Below are 14158 nucleotides of genomic sequence, written 5' to 3'. Positions count from 1 at the left end.
ATCCATTTACCATGAACTCTGAACACAGAAAGTATATGTAGTATTGTGAATGCTAAATTAACAAGGGAAGAAAAATCTCCTACACTAAACAGATTTATAAGCAACAAAGTAAAAGTTTTCATTGAGTTACACTCATCTTAACAAATACTTGTGACACTTTTTAAATAAATAGAAAGCTTAACAATGAGAAAAAGGTTATCTAAACAGAAAATAAAATGTACTGATATCAGATCTTTTATCACTAACATTAGATACCAGTTGACCAAGAAATAGAATCTATATAGGTATAGAAGAGCTCTCCTTTACTAGAATTCTTTAAGGAAGAATGGATAATGTCTTTAGCTAATCAATCAATTTTCATAAATCTTAAAAATAACCAAGTTAATTCCCAGACTTCTGAAAAAAATACTTGAGATGTTCTTTAGCAAAATGAAAATCTGAGATGTAAATGTTTATAATATGTTGTCCAAGAAACAGAACTTATCCAGAGGTAAAAACAGAAAGAAAAGAAATACAATTATTTATAAAAAGAAAATAAATGTCTATGGTGACCACTATGTGGTAGGCTGAAAGAGTATTTCAGAATTAGAGACAAAGACTTCCCTTCAACAAATAATTTCATAAATTGTGTGATTAAGGATACAGATAATCCTAAGATCTTATAGCCACACTATACCCTCCATCATTAAGAACATATAGAAATCAAGAAACACTGGGGAAAAGCCATGAATAAATTTGTATTGGAAATCATCCTATTGGTTTTGGTAAAGTTGTCCAGCCTAGTTTACCAGGTGTTCCTCATGTACTCTCCTGAATTGCCCTCCTAGAGTAATTTACCATCTGCTGCCTTTCCAATAAATGTTAATTCAGTCAATTAGTATTTATACCACCTGTAAGCCTGAGAACCTCTTTCCCTCCTGTTCATCAGCACGTTGAGCAAAACCTAATCTCAAGTTTGTGGTTAATACATTAAGTGAATGAATAAATGGACAAATGTATGCATTTTTACTCTCTTTTTCAGATGTTAGCTCTGAAAGGGAGTTAGTTATATATCCATATAAAGAGTCAGTTCAGTTCAGTCGCTCAGTCGTGTCCGACTCTTTGCGACCCCATGAATCGCAGCACGCTAGGCCTCCCTGTCCATTACCAACTCCCGGAGTTCACTCAGACTCACGTCCATCGAGTCAGTGATGCCATCCAGCCATCTCATCCTCTGTCATCCCCTTCTCCTCCAAGAGCCGCTCATAGACACAACATGAGCACTTGTTAAACCTAATCTTTCGGCTTGGACCTACCAATCCTTTTTGTTTTTTAGCATTACACCTTTTGAGATCATGGTGCACAGAGAGGACCCAGTGCCGGCAGGCACCTTCTGGGGGTCACACCGGCAAGTTAGGGGGAGGAGTAGAGCTGAAGGTGACTCTGTCTTGAAGAGGTATGTCAGCCCTATCCTGCCTGCCTGCCGCAGAGAAGAGACGCTGAGCAGCTCCAAGTTGAGGCCTGCTACCTCTTGTCCACCCACCTGGTGCCGTTCCTGGAGCACCAGCATGCCCAGCCCTGCCCTCGTCCCCCATGGCACCAGTAGCCTCTCCCGGTCGCATCCCTTCCTGCCACTGTTGGCCGCTTCTCATGACCTGCCTGCATTCCCCTTGCCTCCTTGTCCTTGCCTTGGTCTTTTCCATCCAGGCTCTGCACCAGTGCTTGCAAGGTCACTGACTTACCTGGTTGGAATGCTGCTGAAGCGGCCCACCAGGCAGTGCAGGACGTCGTGGCTGCAGCAGCACGGGAAGGTGTGCCAGGTGCCCAGATCCGCATGTGAGGGGCCCCTCGGCCAGGTGCCTGGCAAGGAGGCCAGTGGCAGTCAATACAAGGCAACTTAAAGCTCTGACAGAAAATTTCCAAATTAAACGAAAAAAGTCCAAATCTGTCTTGGATGAGGTTAGGTAGAGGCTTTAATATCTCTTTCACTCTCCCGGAAGCCTACTTGCTTATTTCCTTTCCCGCTTTGTCTACAAAGATCTGTGCTGCACAGGGACTCCCAGACCCGCTTCCTCCCTGAGCCTGGGCCGCACCTGGAGTCCAGGTGAGCCTGGCCATATTCTGCTCATCCTACCAGATTCTTGCCAACGTTGTTCAAGACGAAGGGTGAGTGGTCTTAAGTCCTGTATCTCCTTGCCCTGGTCTGCTGGGTTCACGGTCACACCACTCAGCACACATGACATTGGGCAGCAAATCCCCAATGTCCAGTTGACCCACTGCTCAGCCACGCTGCCCCAACCCCAGGAGCAGCCTCTCAAAAGTCAGGGTCTGCTTTCACTTGGATTGATTTCCAGAGTTTTAACAGGGTAAATCCTGGCGAGTATCAGGTCTTAGGAGGGAGAAGAGCCGAGATATAAGAGGAGTTGCCAGTAGGTACATCCTGACCAGTCCGAGGAACTGCAGTTGATCTTCATCTTCCAGCTGCCCTTTCACTTTGGATATCAAGGTCTTCGCTTGGGAACCAGGGCAGAAGAACACCTTTGCTGGACCCCGTGCTCTGACCCGCATCCAGCGAGGTTCTGTTTCTCCTTTAAGAGCTTCTGGTAGAACCTGAGAGTCTTCCAGAAGTCTTTTAATCCCGAGCTGCTGCTCCAGCTTCTGTTGGAGAGAGGGTGGTGAGCCTACGATGCCTTGTCCTCTCGTGGGGCAGCGCTGCCTCTGGGAAACAGGTGAGCCGGGGAGACCTGGAGGCGGGGAGGCGTGGAGACTAGGGACGTTCCAGCGCAGAGGCAGCTTAGCCCCTCCTCTTACGTGAAGGCCAAAGAAGAACTGCGCACACAGGCGCAATGGCAAACGTCCCAGAAAACTGGAAAGAAGCCCATTCTATTAACCCACTGGGGGAAAAAAAAATGAGGCCAAATATCACGCTGTAACCAGAGGACCGTCACTTTTACTAACTGTCCTCCCAGATCACAGCCCCACCAGCCGAGCAGGAGGAGAGGTGGGCGGAGCAGGGTGGGACACACCCACCGCAGGGGCATGTTCTGGCCTCGGAGGCCTGGCTCTTCTCGTTAGTTCTACTAGCACCACCACTGGAGTTCGAGGGGGGACACCCCGAGTGGCGCAGACCCTGGCTGAGGCGCCAAGACCATCCCGCCGCGGAGCCCGCCCTACAGCGCCTCTCAAGCCCCTCTGCCCACTCAGGGCTTCCGTCTAGGGCACTGAAGACCAAGGGGGCTTTAATCCGGCCACCTATCCTCGAGGGAGGCGGGTAAGTGCCCAGGTGAGCCAGGTGAGCCAGGGTTCCTCAGTGCAGCTTCATTATGTCCAGCTTTACGACAGGTCCCAGCTGCTTCCTGGAGAACTTGTATCTTTAGAAGAGGGTGAATGTCAGAGCCTCCCAAGAAGGATGCACGAGCCTGCCTGGAGGGTCAGTGCCCCCATCCCAAAGCCTCTGCCCCGCTTCCCGTGTCCTGTGGAGAGGTCCTGGTCCTGGTTCTTCACTCACGTGGAGGGGAGTGTGGAATGAAGAAAGCCCTGGAAACAGGACCTGCTCCTTTAAAGCGGGGAGAGCGACAGCCTCGCCCACCCAACTGCTCCACGGAGGAGCCCATGGTGCCGGAGCAGGCAGAGGGCTCTGTGAGTTAGCCCTTGAGTGCCAATGGGTCGTCAGTTTCCTGCAGGAGGACGGGCCACAGTGAAGGGCAGCTGGGACCAGAAGAGGGGTAGACCCCTGCTCAGCAAGGTCTGGGGTGAGCAGAGGCCCAGACACTCCAGCAGAAACCACTTCCTGTTTGTTAACCAGGGTCAACGTAGCTTCCAGGCCCTGAATCAGACACACCCACAGGAGCATTACCCTGATAGCACAGAGTTTTTGGCGTTCATTTTTAGAAAGTCTAGTTAGATCAAGTCCAAACAACGCTTCTCCCAGTCTCATCATACTGCAACAATAGATTGTGTTTTGTTGAGTATTTCTGAACAGTTTGGTAGAGCTAAAAGTGCAGGTGGCATTTTTATTTAAACATCTAAAAAAGAAAGATGGTATAAAATTGGGCTTTATTAATTTGCTTCCGTCTTATCCATTAATCATCTTAATTCTTTTTGCTGACTTTGATAGTAACTAGTTTGACCACCTTCATCTGGTGAAAAACATAGCTCTTTTATTTCTCCAAATATTTAGGAACTCATTCTCCCTTATTGCCATAAATTCCAATATCTGAAAGTCATGCCTCTTCCTGTACTTATCAAGATGCTGGAAGATCAGTTATCACGTTTTCAATTGGAATAAATTAGCCTGCTTGAACCTGAACCCTCTTCCTTTAGCCAAGGCTACTCCTGTCTTTTAGGTATATTTTCTTTGAGGTCACTTTTCCTTTCCTTTTTTTTTTTTTTTTTAAAACCAGGAAACATTGGTTTGAGAAACTCTAGCTTACCTTAATATGTAGTCTATACTTTAATATTCAGTAAGAAGGGTTTATGTGTTTGAAAAATTTCCATCAAAGGTTCTGGAATTTTCAAGTAATTTAGACATTGTTTCCCTCCTTAAGTGCATTGTGTAGTGTAAGACTTTAATTAGGCCATGACATAATCTAATACGAATATCTGCATGTTTAAATGGGACACAAATTTTAAGTGGACATATTTGATGGAGTCATTTAGATAATCTCTGAGACAGGAAAATCCAATATGTGGGGACTCAATCCACTTTGATAGAGAAGGGGTAATGATTAGACATCTGGTTAACTTTTAGAAAAGCATAGTTTTGTAATCTCAAACTTGTTTTCCCCTTGGAAAGAAAGATTACTTTTATTACCATGCAAATTTTGATTCACATCCCATTGTATTCTTAGATATTGGTCATCTTTAGAATTATCAAGTTATTTTACTTATTTCCTGCAATATGTCTTGCCTGTCCTTTGTCAATAATAAAATTATTGTACCTGACCTGCTTCTCATGTCATTGGATGATGGCTATTATCCTTTATGGATAATAATCTGTCCAAAAATGCTTTAACATTTTCACTGACATTCAGGAATATAATTTCATATTTTTTCATATTCATACCTGTGAGCAAGAAGAGGACCTTGACAAAGTTTTCAGGACTTTATAAAAAGGAACCCAGGGAAGATATTTGGAAGATTTTACAGTTGGATTTCAAGTGGAGTTAAGTAGGACCTTTCAGGGAAGAGAAATGATGGAGATTGGGAAATTTATGAGCTAGTAGTTAGAAATTGGTAAATAGAATGTGGTGAAGGTATAGAAGTGAGTTTTGATAAGGCATTGTTTGTTAAGTGAGCTGTTTACCTCGGTGAGTAGAATATTGCTTCAGATAAATTGATCTGCAAGGATTTCCTGAAGCAAGTGGTAAAGTTGTTCATTGATTTACAGTTTTATTTTTTCTGAGCAAAATATTCTGAAACAACCAACCAACTCATTTTGACTCAGTTTATTTGGTTCTTAGTTTTCAGAGCTGTGTTATATTAACACAGAACATTGAGTTTTAGCACCTGATCACCATTGTCTTTTCATACTGTTCATGGGGTTCTCCAGGTAAGACGACTGGAGTGGTTTGCCATTCCTTTCACCAGTGGACCACATTTTGTCAGAAGCAGGTAAATAAGCAGCAGTTAGAACTGGACAAGGAACAATGAAGTGATTCAAAAGGAGTATGTCAAGACTGTATATTGTCATTCTGTTTACTTAACTTTTATGCAGAGTACATCATGTGAAATGCTGGGCTGGACGAAGCCCAAGCTGGAATCAAGATTTCCAGGAGAAATATCTACAACTTGATATATGCAAATGATACCATTCTAATGGCCAAAAATACAGAGGAACTAAAGAGCCTTTTGATGAGGGTGAAAAAGGAGAGTGAAAAAGCTGGCTTGAAACAACATTAACAAAGGTCGTGGCATCTGGTCCCATCACTTCATGGCAAATAAATGGGGAAAAAGTGGAAACAGTGGCAAACTTTATTTTCTTGGGCTTCAGAATCAGGAGCAGTTCAGTGACTGCAGCCATGAAATTAAAAGACACTTGCTTCTTGGGAGGAAAACTTTGACAAACCTAGACAGCATCTTAAAAAGCAGAGACATCTCTTTGCTGACAAAGGTCCGTATAGTCAAAGCTGTGGTTTTTCCAATATTCATGTACACTTATGAGAGTTGGACCATAAAGAAAGCTAAGCATTGAAGAGTTGATGTTTTGAATTGTGGTGCTGAAGAAGACCTGAGAGTCCTTTGGACAGTAAGGAGATCAAATGTGTCAATTCTAAAGTAAATCAACCTTGAATATTCATTGGAAGGACTGATGCTGAAGCTCCACTACTTAGGCCACCAATACAAAGAGTCAACTCATTTGAAAAGACCCTCATGCTGGGAAAGATTGAAGGCAAAAGGAGAAGGGGGTGACAGAGTATGAGGTTAGGTACCATCACTGACTCAAGGAGAAGAGCTTGAGCAAACTCTGGGAGATAGTGAAGGACAGGGAAGCCTGGCATGCCACATAGTTCATGGAGTTGAAAAGAGTTACACACTGCTTAGCAAATGAGCAACAACACCATTGTGTATGTGGTCTCAGTTTCTTTAGTTTGGTAAGAGATTGACAGATTTTTCCTCTAAAGTGCCAAATAGACAATGTTTTAGGCTCTGGAGGCTATACAATCTCTTGCAACAACTTAATTTTACTATTTTAGCCCCAAAAGCAGGCATAGACAATATGTAAATAAACATACCTGTGTTCCAAAAAAGATTTATTTAAAACATAAGCTAAAATGTATCATCGCCCCAAGACATCAAAATTTTATGGACAATTTTCATGATATATGCATTCATGTCTGATAAATACACAATACCATCTGATATGCACTTATCTGCGTGCCTCAGATAAGTGTACATGTGTTCATGGATGCAAGAAAATACTGCTTCAGCTGGCACTCACTTACACCTCTCTTTAACCTAGTTTATTATCTGTAGTAAGGCACAATAATTTCATAGGATTTTTATGATAATTATGTTAATGCTAAAATATATGAATTAACCTATAATTTTGTTTTTTTTACATATATCAATGGTAATGATTGAAATAAGTGGATTTTAAATGTCTTAATGTAATGTACATTCAAGTCCTTCCCTGGTGGCTCAGTCTGTAAAGAATCAGCCTACATGCCAGAGACCCTGGTTCAATCAGAGTCAGGAAGATACCCTAGGAAAGGAAATGGCAACCTACTTCAGTGTTGCCTGGAAAATCTCATGGATAGAAGAGCCTGGTGGGCTACTGTCCATGGGACTCACAAGAGTTGGACATGACTTAGCAACTAAACCACAAATGTAAATTTATTTTTGATATATAAATTGTGGGGAAAAGGTGTTTTTACCTTAAATATAATTCCTTGTGTTCAGTTCAGTTGCTCAGTTGTGTCCGACTCTTTGTGACCCCATGAATTGCAGCACGCCAGGCCTCACTGTCCATCACCAACTCCCACAGTTCACTCAAACTCACATCCATCCACTTGGTGATGCCATCCAGCCATCTCATCCTCTGTCGTCCCCTTCTCCTCCTGCCCTCCAATCCCTCCCAGCATCAGAGTCTTTTCCAATGAGTCAACTCTTCGCATGGGGTGGCCAAAGTACTGGAGTTTCAGCTTTAGCATCATTTCTTTCAAATAACACCCAGGACTGATCTCCTTCAGAATGGACTGGTTGGATCTCCTTGTAGTCCAAGGGACTCTCAAGAGTCTTCTCCAAACCAGTTGAAAAGAATCAATTCTTCAGTGCTCAGCTTTCTTCACAGTCCAACTCTCACATCCATACATGACCACTGGAAAAACCATAGCCTTGACTAGATGGACCTTTGTTGGCAAAGTAATGTCTCTGCTTTTCAATATGCTATCTAGATTGGTCATAACTTTCCTTCCAAGGAGTAAGCGTCCTTGTGAATAGGAAGATAAAAATTACCATGATCCTAATTTTGAATATAGTACTAGAAATAATATCTCTATCAGATCAGATCAGATCAGTCGCTCAGTCGTGTCCGACTCTTTGCGACCCCATGAATCGCAGCACTCCAGGCCTCCCTGTCCATCACCAACTCCCGGAGTTCACTCAGACTCACGTCCATCGAGTTAGTGATGCCATCCACCCATCTCATCCTCTGTCATCCCCTTCTCCTCCTGCCCCCAATCCCTCCCAGCATCAGAGTCTTTTCCAATGAGTCATCTCTTCACATGAGGTGGCCAAAGTACTGGAGTTTCAGCTTTAGCATCATTCCTTCCAAAGAAATCCCAGGGCTGATTTCCTTCAGAATGGACTGGTTGGATCTCCTTGCAGTCCAAGGGACTCTCAAGAGTCTTCTCCAACACCACAGTTCAAAAGCATCAATTCTTTGGCACTCAGCCTTCTTCACAGTCCAACTCTCACATCCATACATGACCACAGGAAAAATCATAGCCTTGACTAGATGAACCTTTGTTGGCAAAGTAATGTCTCTGCTTTTGAATATGCTATGTAGGTTGGTCATAACTTTCCTTCCAAGGAGTAAGCATCTTTTAATTTCATGGCTGCAGTCACCATCTGTAGTGATTTTGGAGCCCAGAAAAATAAAGTCTGACACTGTTTCCCATCTATTTCCCATGAAGTGGTGGGCCCGGATGCCATGATCTTTGTTTTCTGAATGTTGAGCTTTAAGCCAACTTTTTCACTCTCCACTTTCACTTTCATCAAGAGGCTTTTGAGTTCCTCTTCACTTTCTGCCATAAGGGTGGTGTCATCTGCATAAGATAATATTTAAAAATAATACTATAATAATGACTAAAGTTGTAATATATATATATGCGTGTATTTCCTATCAGTTTATTAGGTTAGATTTTCTGACACCAAAAAGTTATTGATTTATGAAAGATTTATAGGGAGAAATTCCTGTTATGCATTAAAGAGAGGGAGCTGATGTAAAGTGTTGGGAGCTTACAAACAGCAATGCATTCTGAGCCTTGTGAAGAGAAGAGAAGGGAAGGAAGGATTGAGACATTTTCTTTCAGCTTGAAGCACAGATTTAGTTAGTTTTGGACAAACTAATGAGGAGTTCAGAGTCTTCTGCAAGAAGCGTACTGTGTTTCTAAGAATGTTTCTTATACTAGTGCCCTCACCATCGGAGAAAGCAAGGGGACCCCACTCCAGTACTCTCACCTGGAAAATCCCATGGACAGAGGAGCCTGGTAGGCTGCAGTCCATGGGGTCGCTAAGAGTCGGACACGACGGAGCGACTTCACTTTCACTTTTCACTTTCATTCATTGGAGAAGGAAATAGCAACCCACTCCAGTGTTCTTGCCTGGAGAATCCCAGGGACAGAGGAGCCTAGTGGGCTGCCGTCTATGGGATCGCACAGAGTCGGACATGACTGACGCGACTTAGCAGCAGCAGTAGCCCTCACCTTTGGCCAGGAACAGCCTAATGAATCATGGCCTCAGCACAAACAAGGTCATTCAGATCAGTTGGGCAGCAGCTGGGGCTGAGTTCCCTGAAGCAGGAGTTCTAAGTGGCTATACATAAACTGAATATTTACATATGAAAAAGCAAAAACAGAACAAAAAAACACCCTGAAAATCTTTAGGGGCTTCGCAGGTGGCACAGTGGTTAAGAATCCGCCTGCCAATGCAGGATCCATAAGAGATGGCGGTTCCATCCCTGGGTCGGGAAGTTCCCCTGGAGTAGGAAATGACAACCCACTCCAGTATTTTTGCCTGGAAAACTCCATGGACACAGGAGCCTGGTGGCCTACAGTCCAAATGGTTGCAAAATGTCAGACGCAACTGAGCATGCAGTGCCCATTAGATGACATAAGTGTTTCGTGCCTTCCTAAAGATTTAATTATTATATATGCTCCCATGTATGTACATGTATGCATAATTTTCTCTCTTTAAGAATTCTTCAATAATATTAACATTGTGTTTTAGGTAATCCTGATTTTCTTTTTAAAAATCAACTTAAAGGGAGAAGCTAAAATATTCAGCTTTAATTTTGCCAGTAGATTTTTAATGTTTTGTAATCATAATGTTTAATTTGTGCTGTTCTTAGAACTTTAATTATGAAACTAAATTGTACTAATACCCATTAGGTACTTCTTAATTGAAGACACATCATATGTCTGATGTGGCAGTACTAATTGGTGTAATTAAATTCTAATATGCATCAGTAGCCTAATTTTAAAAAGTGAATAAAAAGCAGATAGAAATAAGTTCTTGAAACTGCATAGCTGTAAAATACATAAGTGCATTTGCATTTGTAACATACATATTTATTCAGAACAGACAACCCATCAATTATATTTGAAATTAATTTTACCAGATAACTTGAATAATGAGTAAGAAGGATTGATTGGTCAGGTAAACATGCATGTGAATTCAGAAACACAGTCATTAAGCTCAAGAAGGACAATGATTTTCTCTTCTACAAATTCTTATGTAGGTCAAACCCTGTGAAAGTAAATACATTCTTATCGTAATATGTTTTGGGTGAAATTACAAACCCCTTGCAAATTACATTACTGGGTTATTCAAGCAGGAGGTGGATCAGTCATTAGCTCTTGCTCTGCTAAAACATGTTTCAAAAACATCCAGGAGATGTTTTTACATGTTCAAAAATATTCATTTATGCTCTTAGATCCTTTTATTTTTTTTTTTATTCTTCCAATTTTATTTTATTTTTAAACTTTACATAATTGTATTAGTTTTTCCAAATATCAAAATGAATCCGCCACAGGTATACATGTGTTCCCCATCCCGAACCCTCCTCCCTCCTCCCTCCCCATACCATCCCTCTGGGCCGTCCCAGTGCACCAGCCCCAAGCATCCAGCATCATGCATCGAACCTGGACTGGCAACTCGTTTCCTACATGATATTTTACATGTTTCATTGCCATTCTCCCAAATCTTCCCACCCTCTCCCTCTCCCACAGAGTCCATAAGACTGTTCTATACATCAGTGTCTCTTTTGCTGTCTCGTACACCGGGTTATTGTTACCATCTTTCTAAGTTCCATATATGTGCGTTAGTATACTGTATTTATGTTTTTCCTTCTGGCTTACTTCACTCTGTATAATAGGCTCCAGTTTCATCCACCTCATTAGAACTGATTCAAATGTATTCTTTTTAATGGCTGAGTAATACTCCATTGTGTATATGTACCACAGCTTTCTTATCCATTCATCTGCTGATGGACATCTAGGTTGCTTCCATGTCTTGGCTATTATAAACAGTGCTGCGATGAACATTGGGGTACACGTGTCTCTTTCCCTTCTGGTTTCCTCAGTGTGTATGCCTAGCAGTGGGATTGCTGGATCATAAGGCAGTTCTATTTCCAGTTTTTTAAGGAATCTCCACACTGTTCTCCATAGTGGCTGTACTAGTTTGCATTCCCACCAACAGTGTAAGAGGGTTCCCTTTTCTCCACACCCTCTCCAGCATTTATTATTTGTAGACTTTTGGATCGCAGCCATTCTGACTGGTGTGAAATGGTACCTCATAGTGGTTTTGATTTGCATTTCTCTGATAATGAGTGATGTTGAGCATCTTTTCATGTGTTTGTTAGCCATCTGTATGTCTTTTTTGGAGAAATGTCTATTTAGTTCTTTGGCCCATTTTTTGATTGGGTCGTAGATCCTTTTTTTTTTTGCAAGATCTAAATTCCACAACTGGGGATTAAACTCTAAACTTGGGCCGAAGCAGTAAAAACATGGAGTCTTAACCACTCAACTGCCAGGGAGTTCCTTTATGCTCTTAAGTCTTATTTGTTTAATGCAATATATGTAATTTTAAAATAAATAGGCTAATTTTGACTATACATTTTTATCTTGATCATTTTGCTTAAATTAGTAATATAATATGTATATTTAATTATACCGAGTTAAATATAGAATTAACATCTAAATTATTTTAATTTTCTTATTTCATAAATCCTCTTAGAATTTTTTAATTTTAAAAATGAATTTATATAGAAATTTCATTCAGATGGAAACTGAGATTCTGAGCACAAATCCCAATATCATTGCCAATTAATTCATAATCACTTAAATAACTGAATACATACATGTAACACATTTTCTATTTTATTCAGTTTTGAGAATCTGTAAGACTCACCTGTATGGATATAGGCTCAATGCCAGCTTCACCTTTGTGTGGCCTGTGCAGTCACACAGTGCACTATGAGTATAATGACCTCTTATTTGGTTTAATGCTCTGATGTCACCGTCTTGAAATGCTTAATAGGTTTTGACCAAAAGACAGTGCTCATGTTCATTTTGCTCTCAGCCATGAAAATTATATAGGCATTCCAATATTTTCTCATATTTGGACATTTTAATGTAGTGAAAATATGGAATACTAATGTTTGAAAACTCAAAAGAAATTTAAAGGCCTTTTTATTTTGTGGAGATAATAAACAAATTTTAAAAATTAAAAGACAAAACAATCATTCTTAAAGACATTTATGATTGTTAACTTTGGAAATACAGCCACTCACATTCAGAATGTTCACTTAAAGAAGTATTGCCCATTTACTTTGCTACTGTACTTTGAATTATTGGCAATGATATAATTCAAAAGGAAATTATTAATAAATTTAGGTATAGTAAGAGTTGTTAGTTTTCTCATGGCTATCTGGAAGAAATACTTTTCTTTGAGTAGCCAAATATCAAAGTAGTTCTAAACACTTCTGCATTTTGATATTGCTCAAAACAACTTATTGGAATCAGGAAATCACCAAAGTAGTGGGCAAGATAAACCTGTCATAGCTGGGTATTATCAATGACATAAGAGTCTGGAAAACAAAGATATTCTGCTCTAATGACCAAGATATTTGGAAATGGAGAAAGTAAAGGCAAGCATCCTTATCACTGTGTTACTATTGAATTAAAAATAAAAAAACAAATAGCACAATTGCTTATACAGTTACTAGGTAAACTTTTCTTTGTGATTGATAGTTTTACCATTGTTGTTATTTTTACTATACCCATTTCATACGTATATGAAGATAGCTTTCACAGAGATAAGTTCAAATGAAGGAGGCAATTCAATAATACATGAATCAGCTTAAGTCAGAGCAATGATAAGATGTTGAGAAGGAAATAATTTGAGGGGAATAAAAGTGATTATTGATAGCAGGTTTTTATTTTGGGGTTGTTTTTTACTTTGGAATGTGCTTCAAGGAATGTTAACATAGAAAAAGTAATAGCATAGTTCTATAATAAATGCTAAGCTTAAAATATATCTTAATTCTATAAGAGAAGTGAAATATTTCACTGGAATATTTTATAGAGGGGAAAATCCAGACACAGATTATATTTAAAGGACTGTTTAAACTGGAGATTAAAGCTTCATCTTTGAATAGAATACTCTTTCCAGTAAGCCAGTGATTTTCACAATTTTCAAGTTTTCTAACATATTTATTTCATACTGCATTTAACCTAGAGGCAGAAACAAGTAAAAGACAAAAAATTAGAGCTAATTTTGCTGAATCTGGGTTGTCTCTATAGAGCACAGTTAGAAAGTGATTACATTAAGCTAAACATATGCAGAATTCCTGTAAATTTTGATGCAGTAGACAAAGACCTATAAATAATATGAAACAAATATACAAAGCATAATACACATTAATTGCATTTATTTAACAGAATAGTCCTCTCTTAATTGTTTGAATATAATAAAAGTTTACTTTAAAAATAAGAAAGCTGTATATTTCAGTAAGAAAAAAATTATAGCAAAAAAAAAGAGAAATACCTGTAATTATAGCTTTGAATTTGAATTATACCGATTTGAATTTGTATAATGCTGGAGAGTTTTCTGTGTGTCCAAGCATTATGAGAATTTTTATTAAGTAAAATCCTTATAAGTGCTTACCTTGAATGATATTCCTAGAAGTCGCAACCCCTTACGTCATCAAAATGATTTTTGAAGTCATTAAAATATTAGGTGATGTATTTTAACAACTTTTCATTCTCTTCAAAGAGACTATCAGGAATGAAGCTCTGTGTGTCACGTTCTTATTTATCTTTCCCTTTCACAGTCATCTGTTATACTTTTATCACCATATGACTCTACATCTCCACCAGAATCACTCTCCTATCTTCTTTCATCACACATCTTGATCCGTCTTCTGGGATGCTCACACTCTGATTAACAAATGACT

At 40.1% G+C, this 14158-nt stretch overlaps 3 long non-coding RNA genes across 13 annotated transcripts in view; 2 read left to right on the top strand and 1 right to left on the bottom strand.

Moving 5' to 3' along the window:
- LOC147355129 (uncharacterized) overlaps nt 1-2058 on the bottom strand; it is a 518407-nt gene extending 516349 nt beyond the window's left edge. For all 11 annotated transcript variants that reach the window (XR_015144224.1, XR_015144225.1, XR_015144227.1 and 8 more), the window contains exon 1: nt 1722-2058. This is a non-coding gene — a long non-coding RNA (uncharacterized LOC147355129). The remainder of the gene's footprint in view (nt 1-1721) is intronic.
- On the top strand, nt 950-2562 carry LOC147355128 (uncharacterized). The gene is made up of 3 exons (XR_015144234.1): nt 950-1435; nt 2018-2145; nt 2461-2562. It is a non-coding gene; the product is annotated as an uncharacterized LOC147355128 (long non-coding RNA).
- A 551-nt stretch (nt 2563-3113) lies between these two features.
- The window catches only part of LOC147355127 (uncharacterized), a 50960-nt gene continuing 39915 nt past the window's right edge, over nt 3114-14158 (top strand). Inside the window, exon 1 of the long non-coding RNA XR_015144235.1 lies at nt 3114-3250. This is a non-coding gene — a long non-coding RNA (uncharacterized LOC147355127). The remainder of the gene's footprint in view (nt 3251-14158) is intronic.

This window comes from Bos grunniens, chromosome 17 (genome assembly GCF_055505025.1).
Source record: "Bos grunniens cultivar Pamir isolate PY7600 chromosome 17, Bosgru_T2T1.0, whole genome shotgun sequence".
Taxonomy (NCBI): domain Eukaryota; kingdom Metazoa; phylum Chordata; class Mammalia; order Artiodactyla; family Bovidae; genus Bos; species Bos grunniens.
Note: the sequence above shows the minus strand (reverse complement) of the source record. Positions and strands in the feature narration are given on the sequence as shown.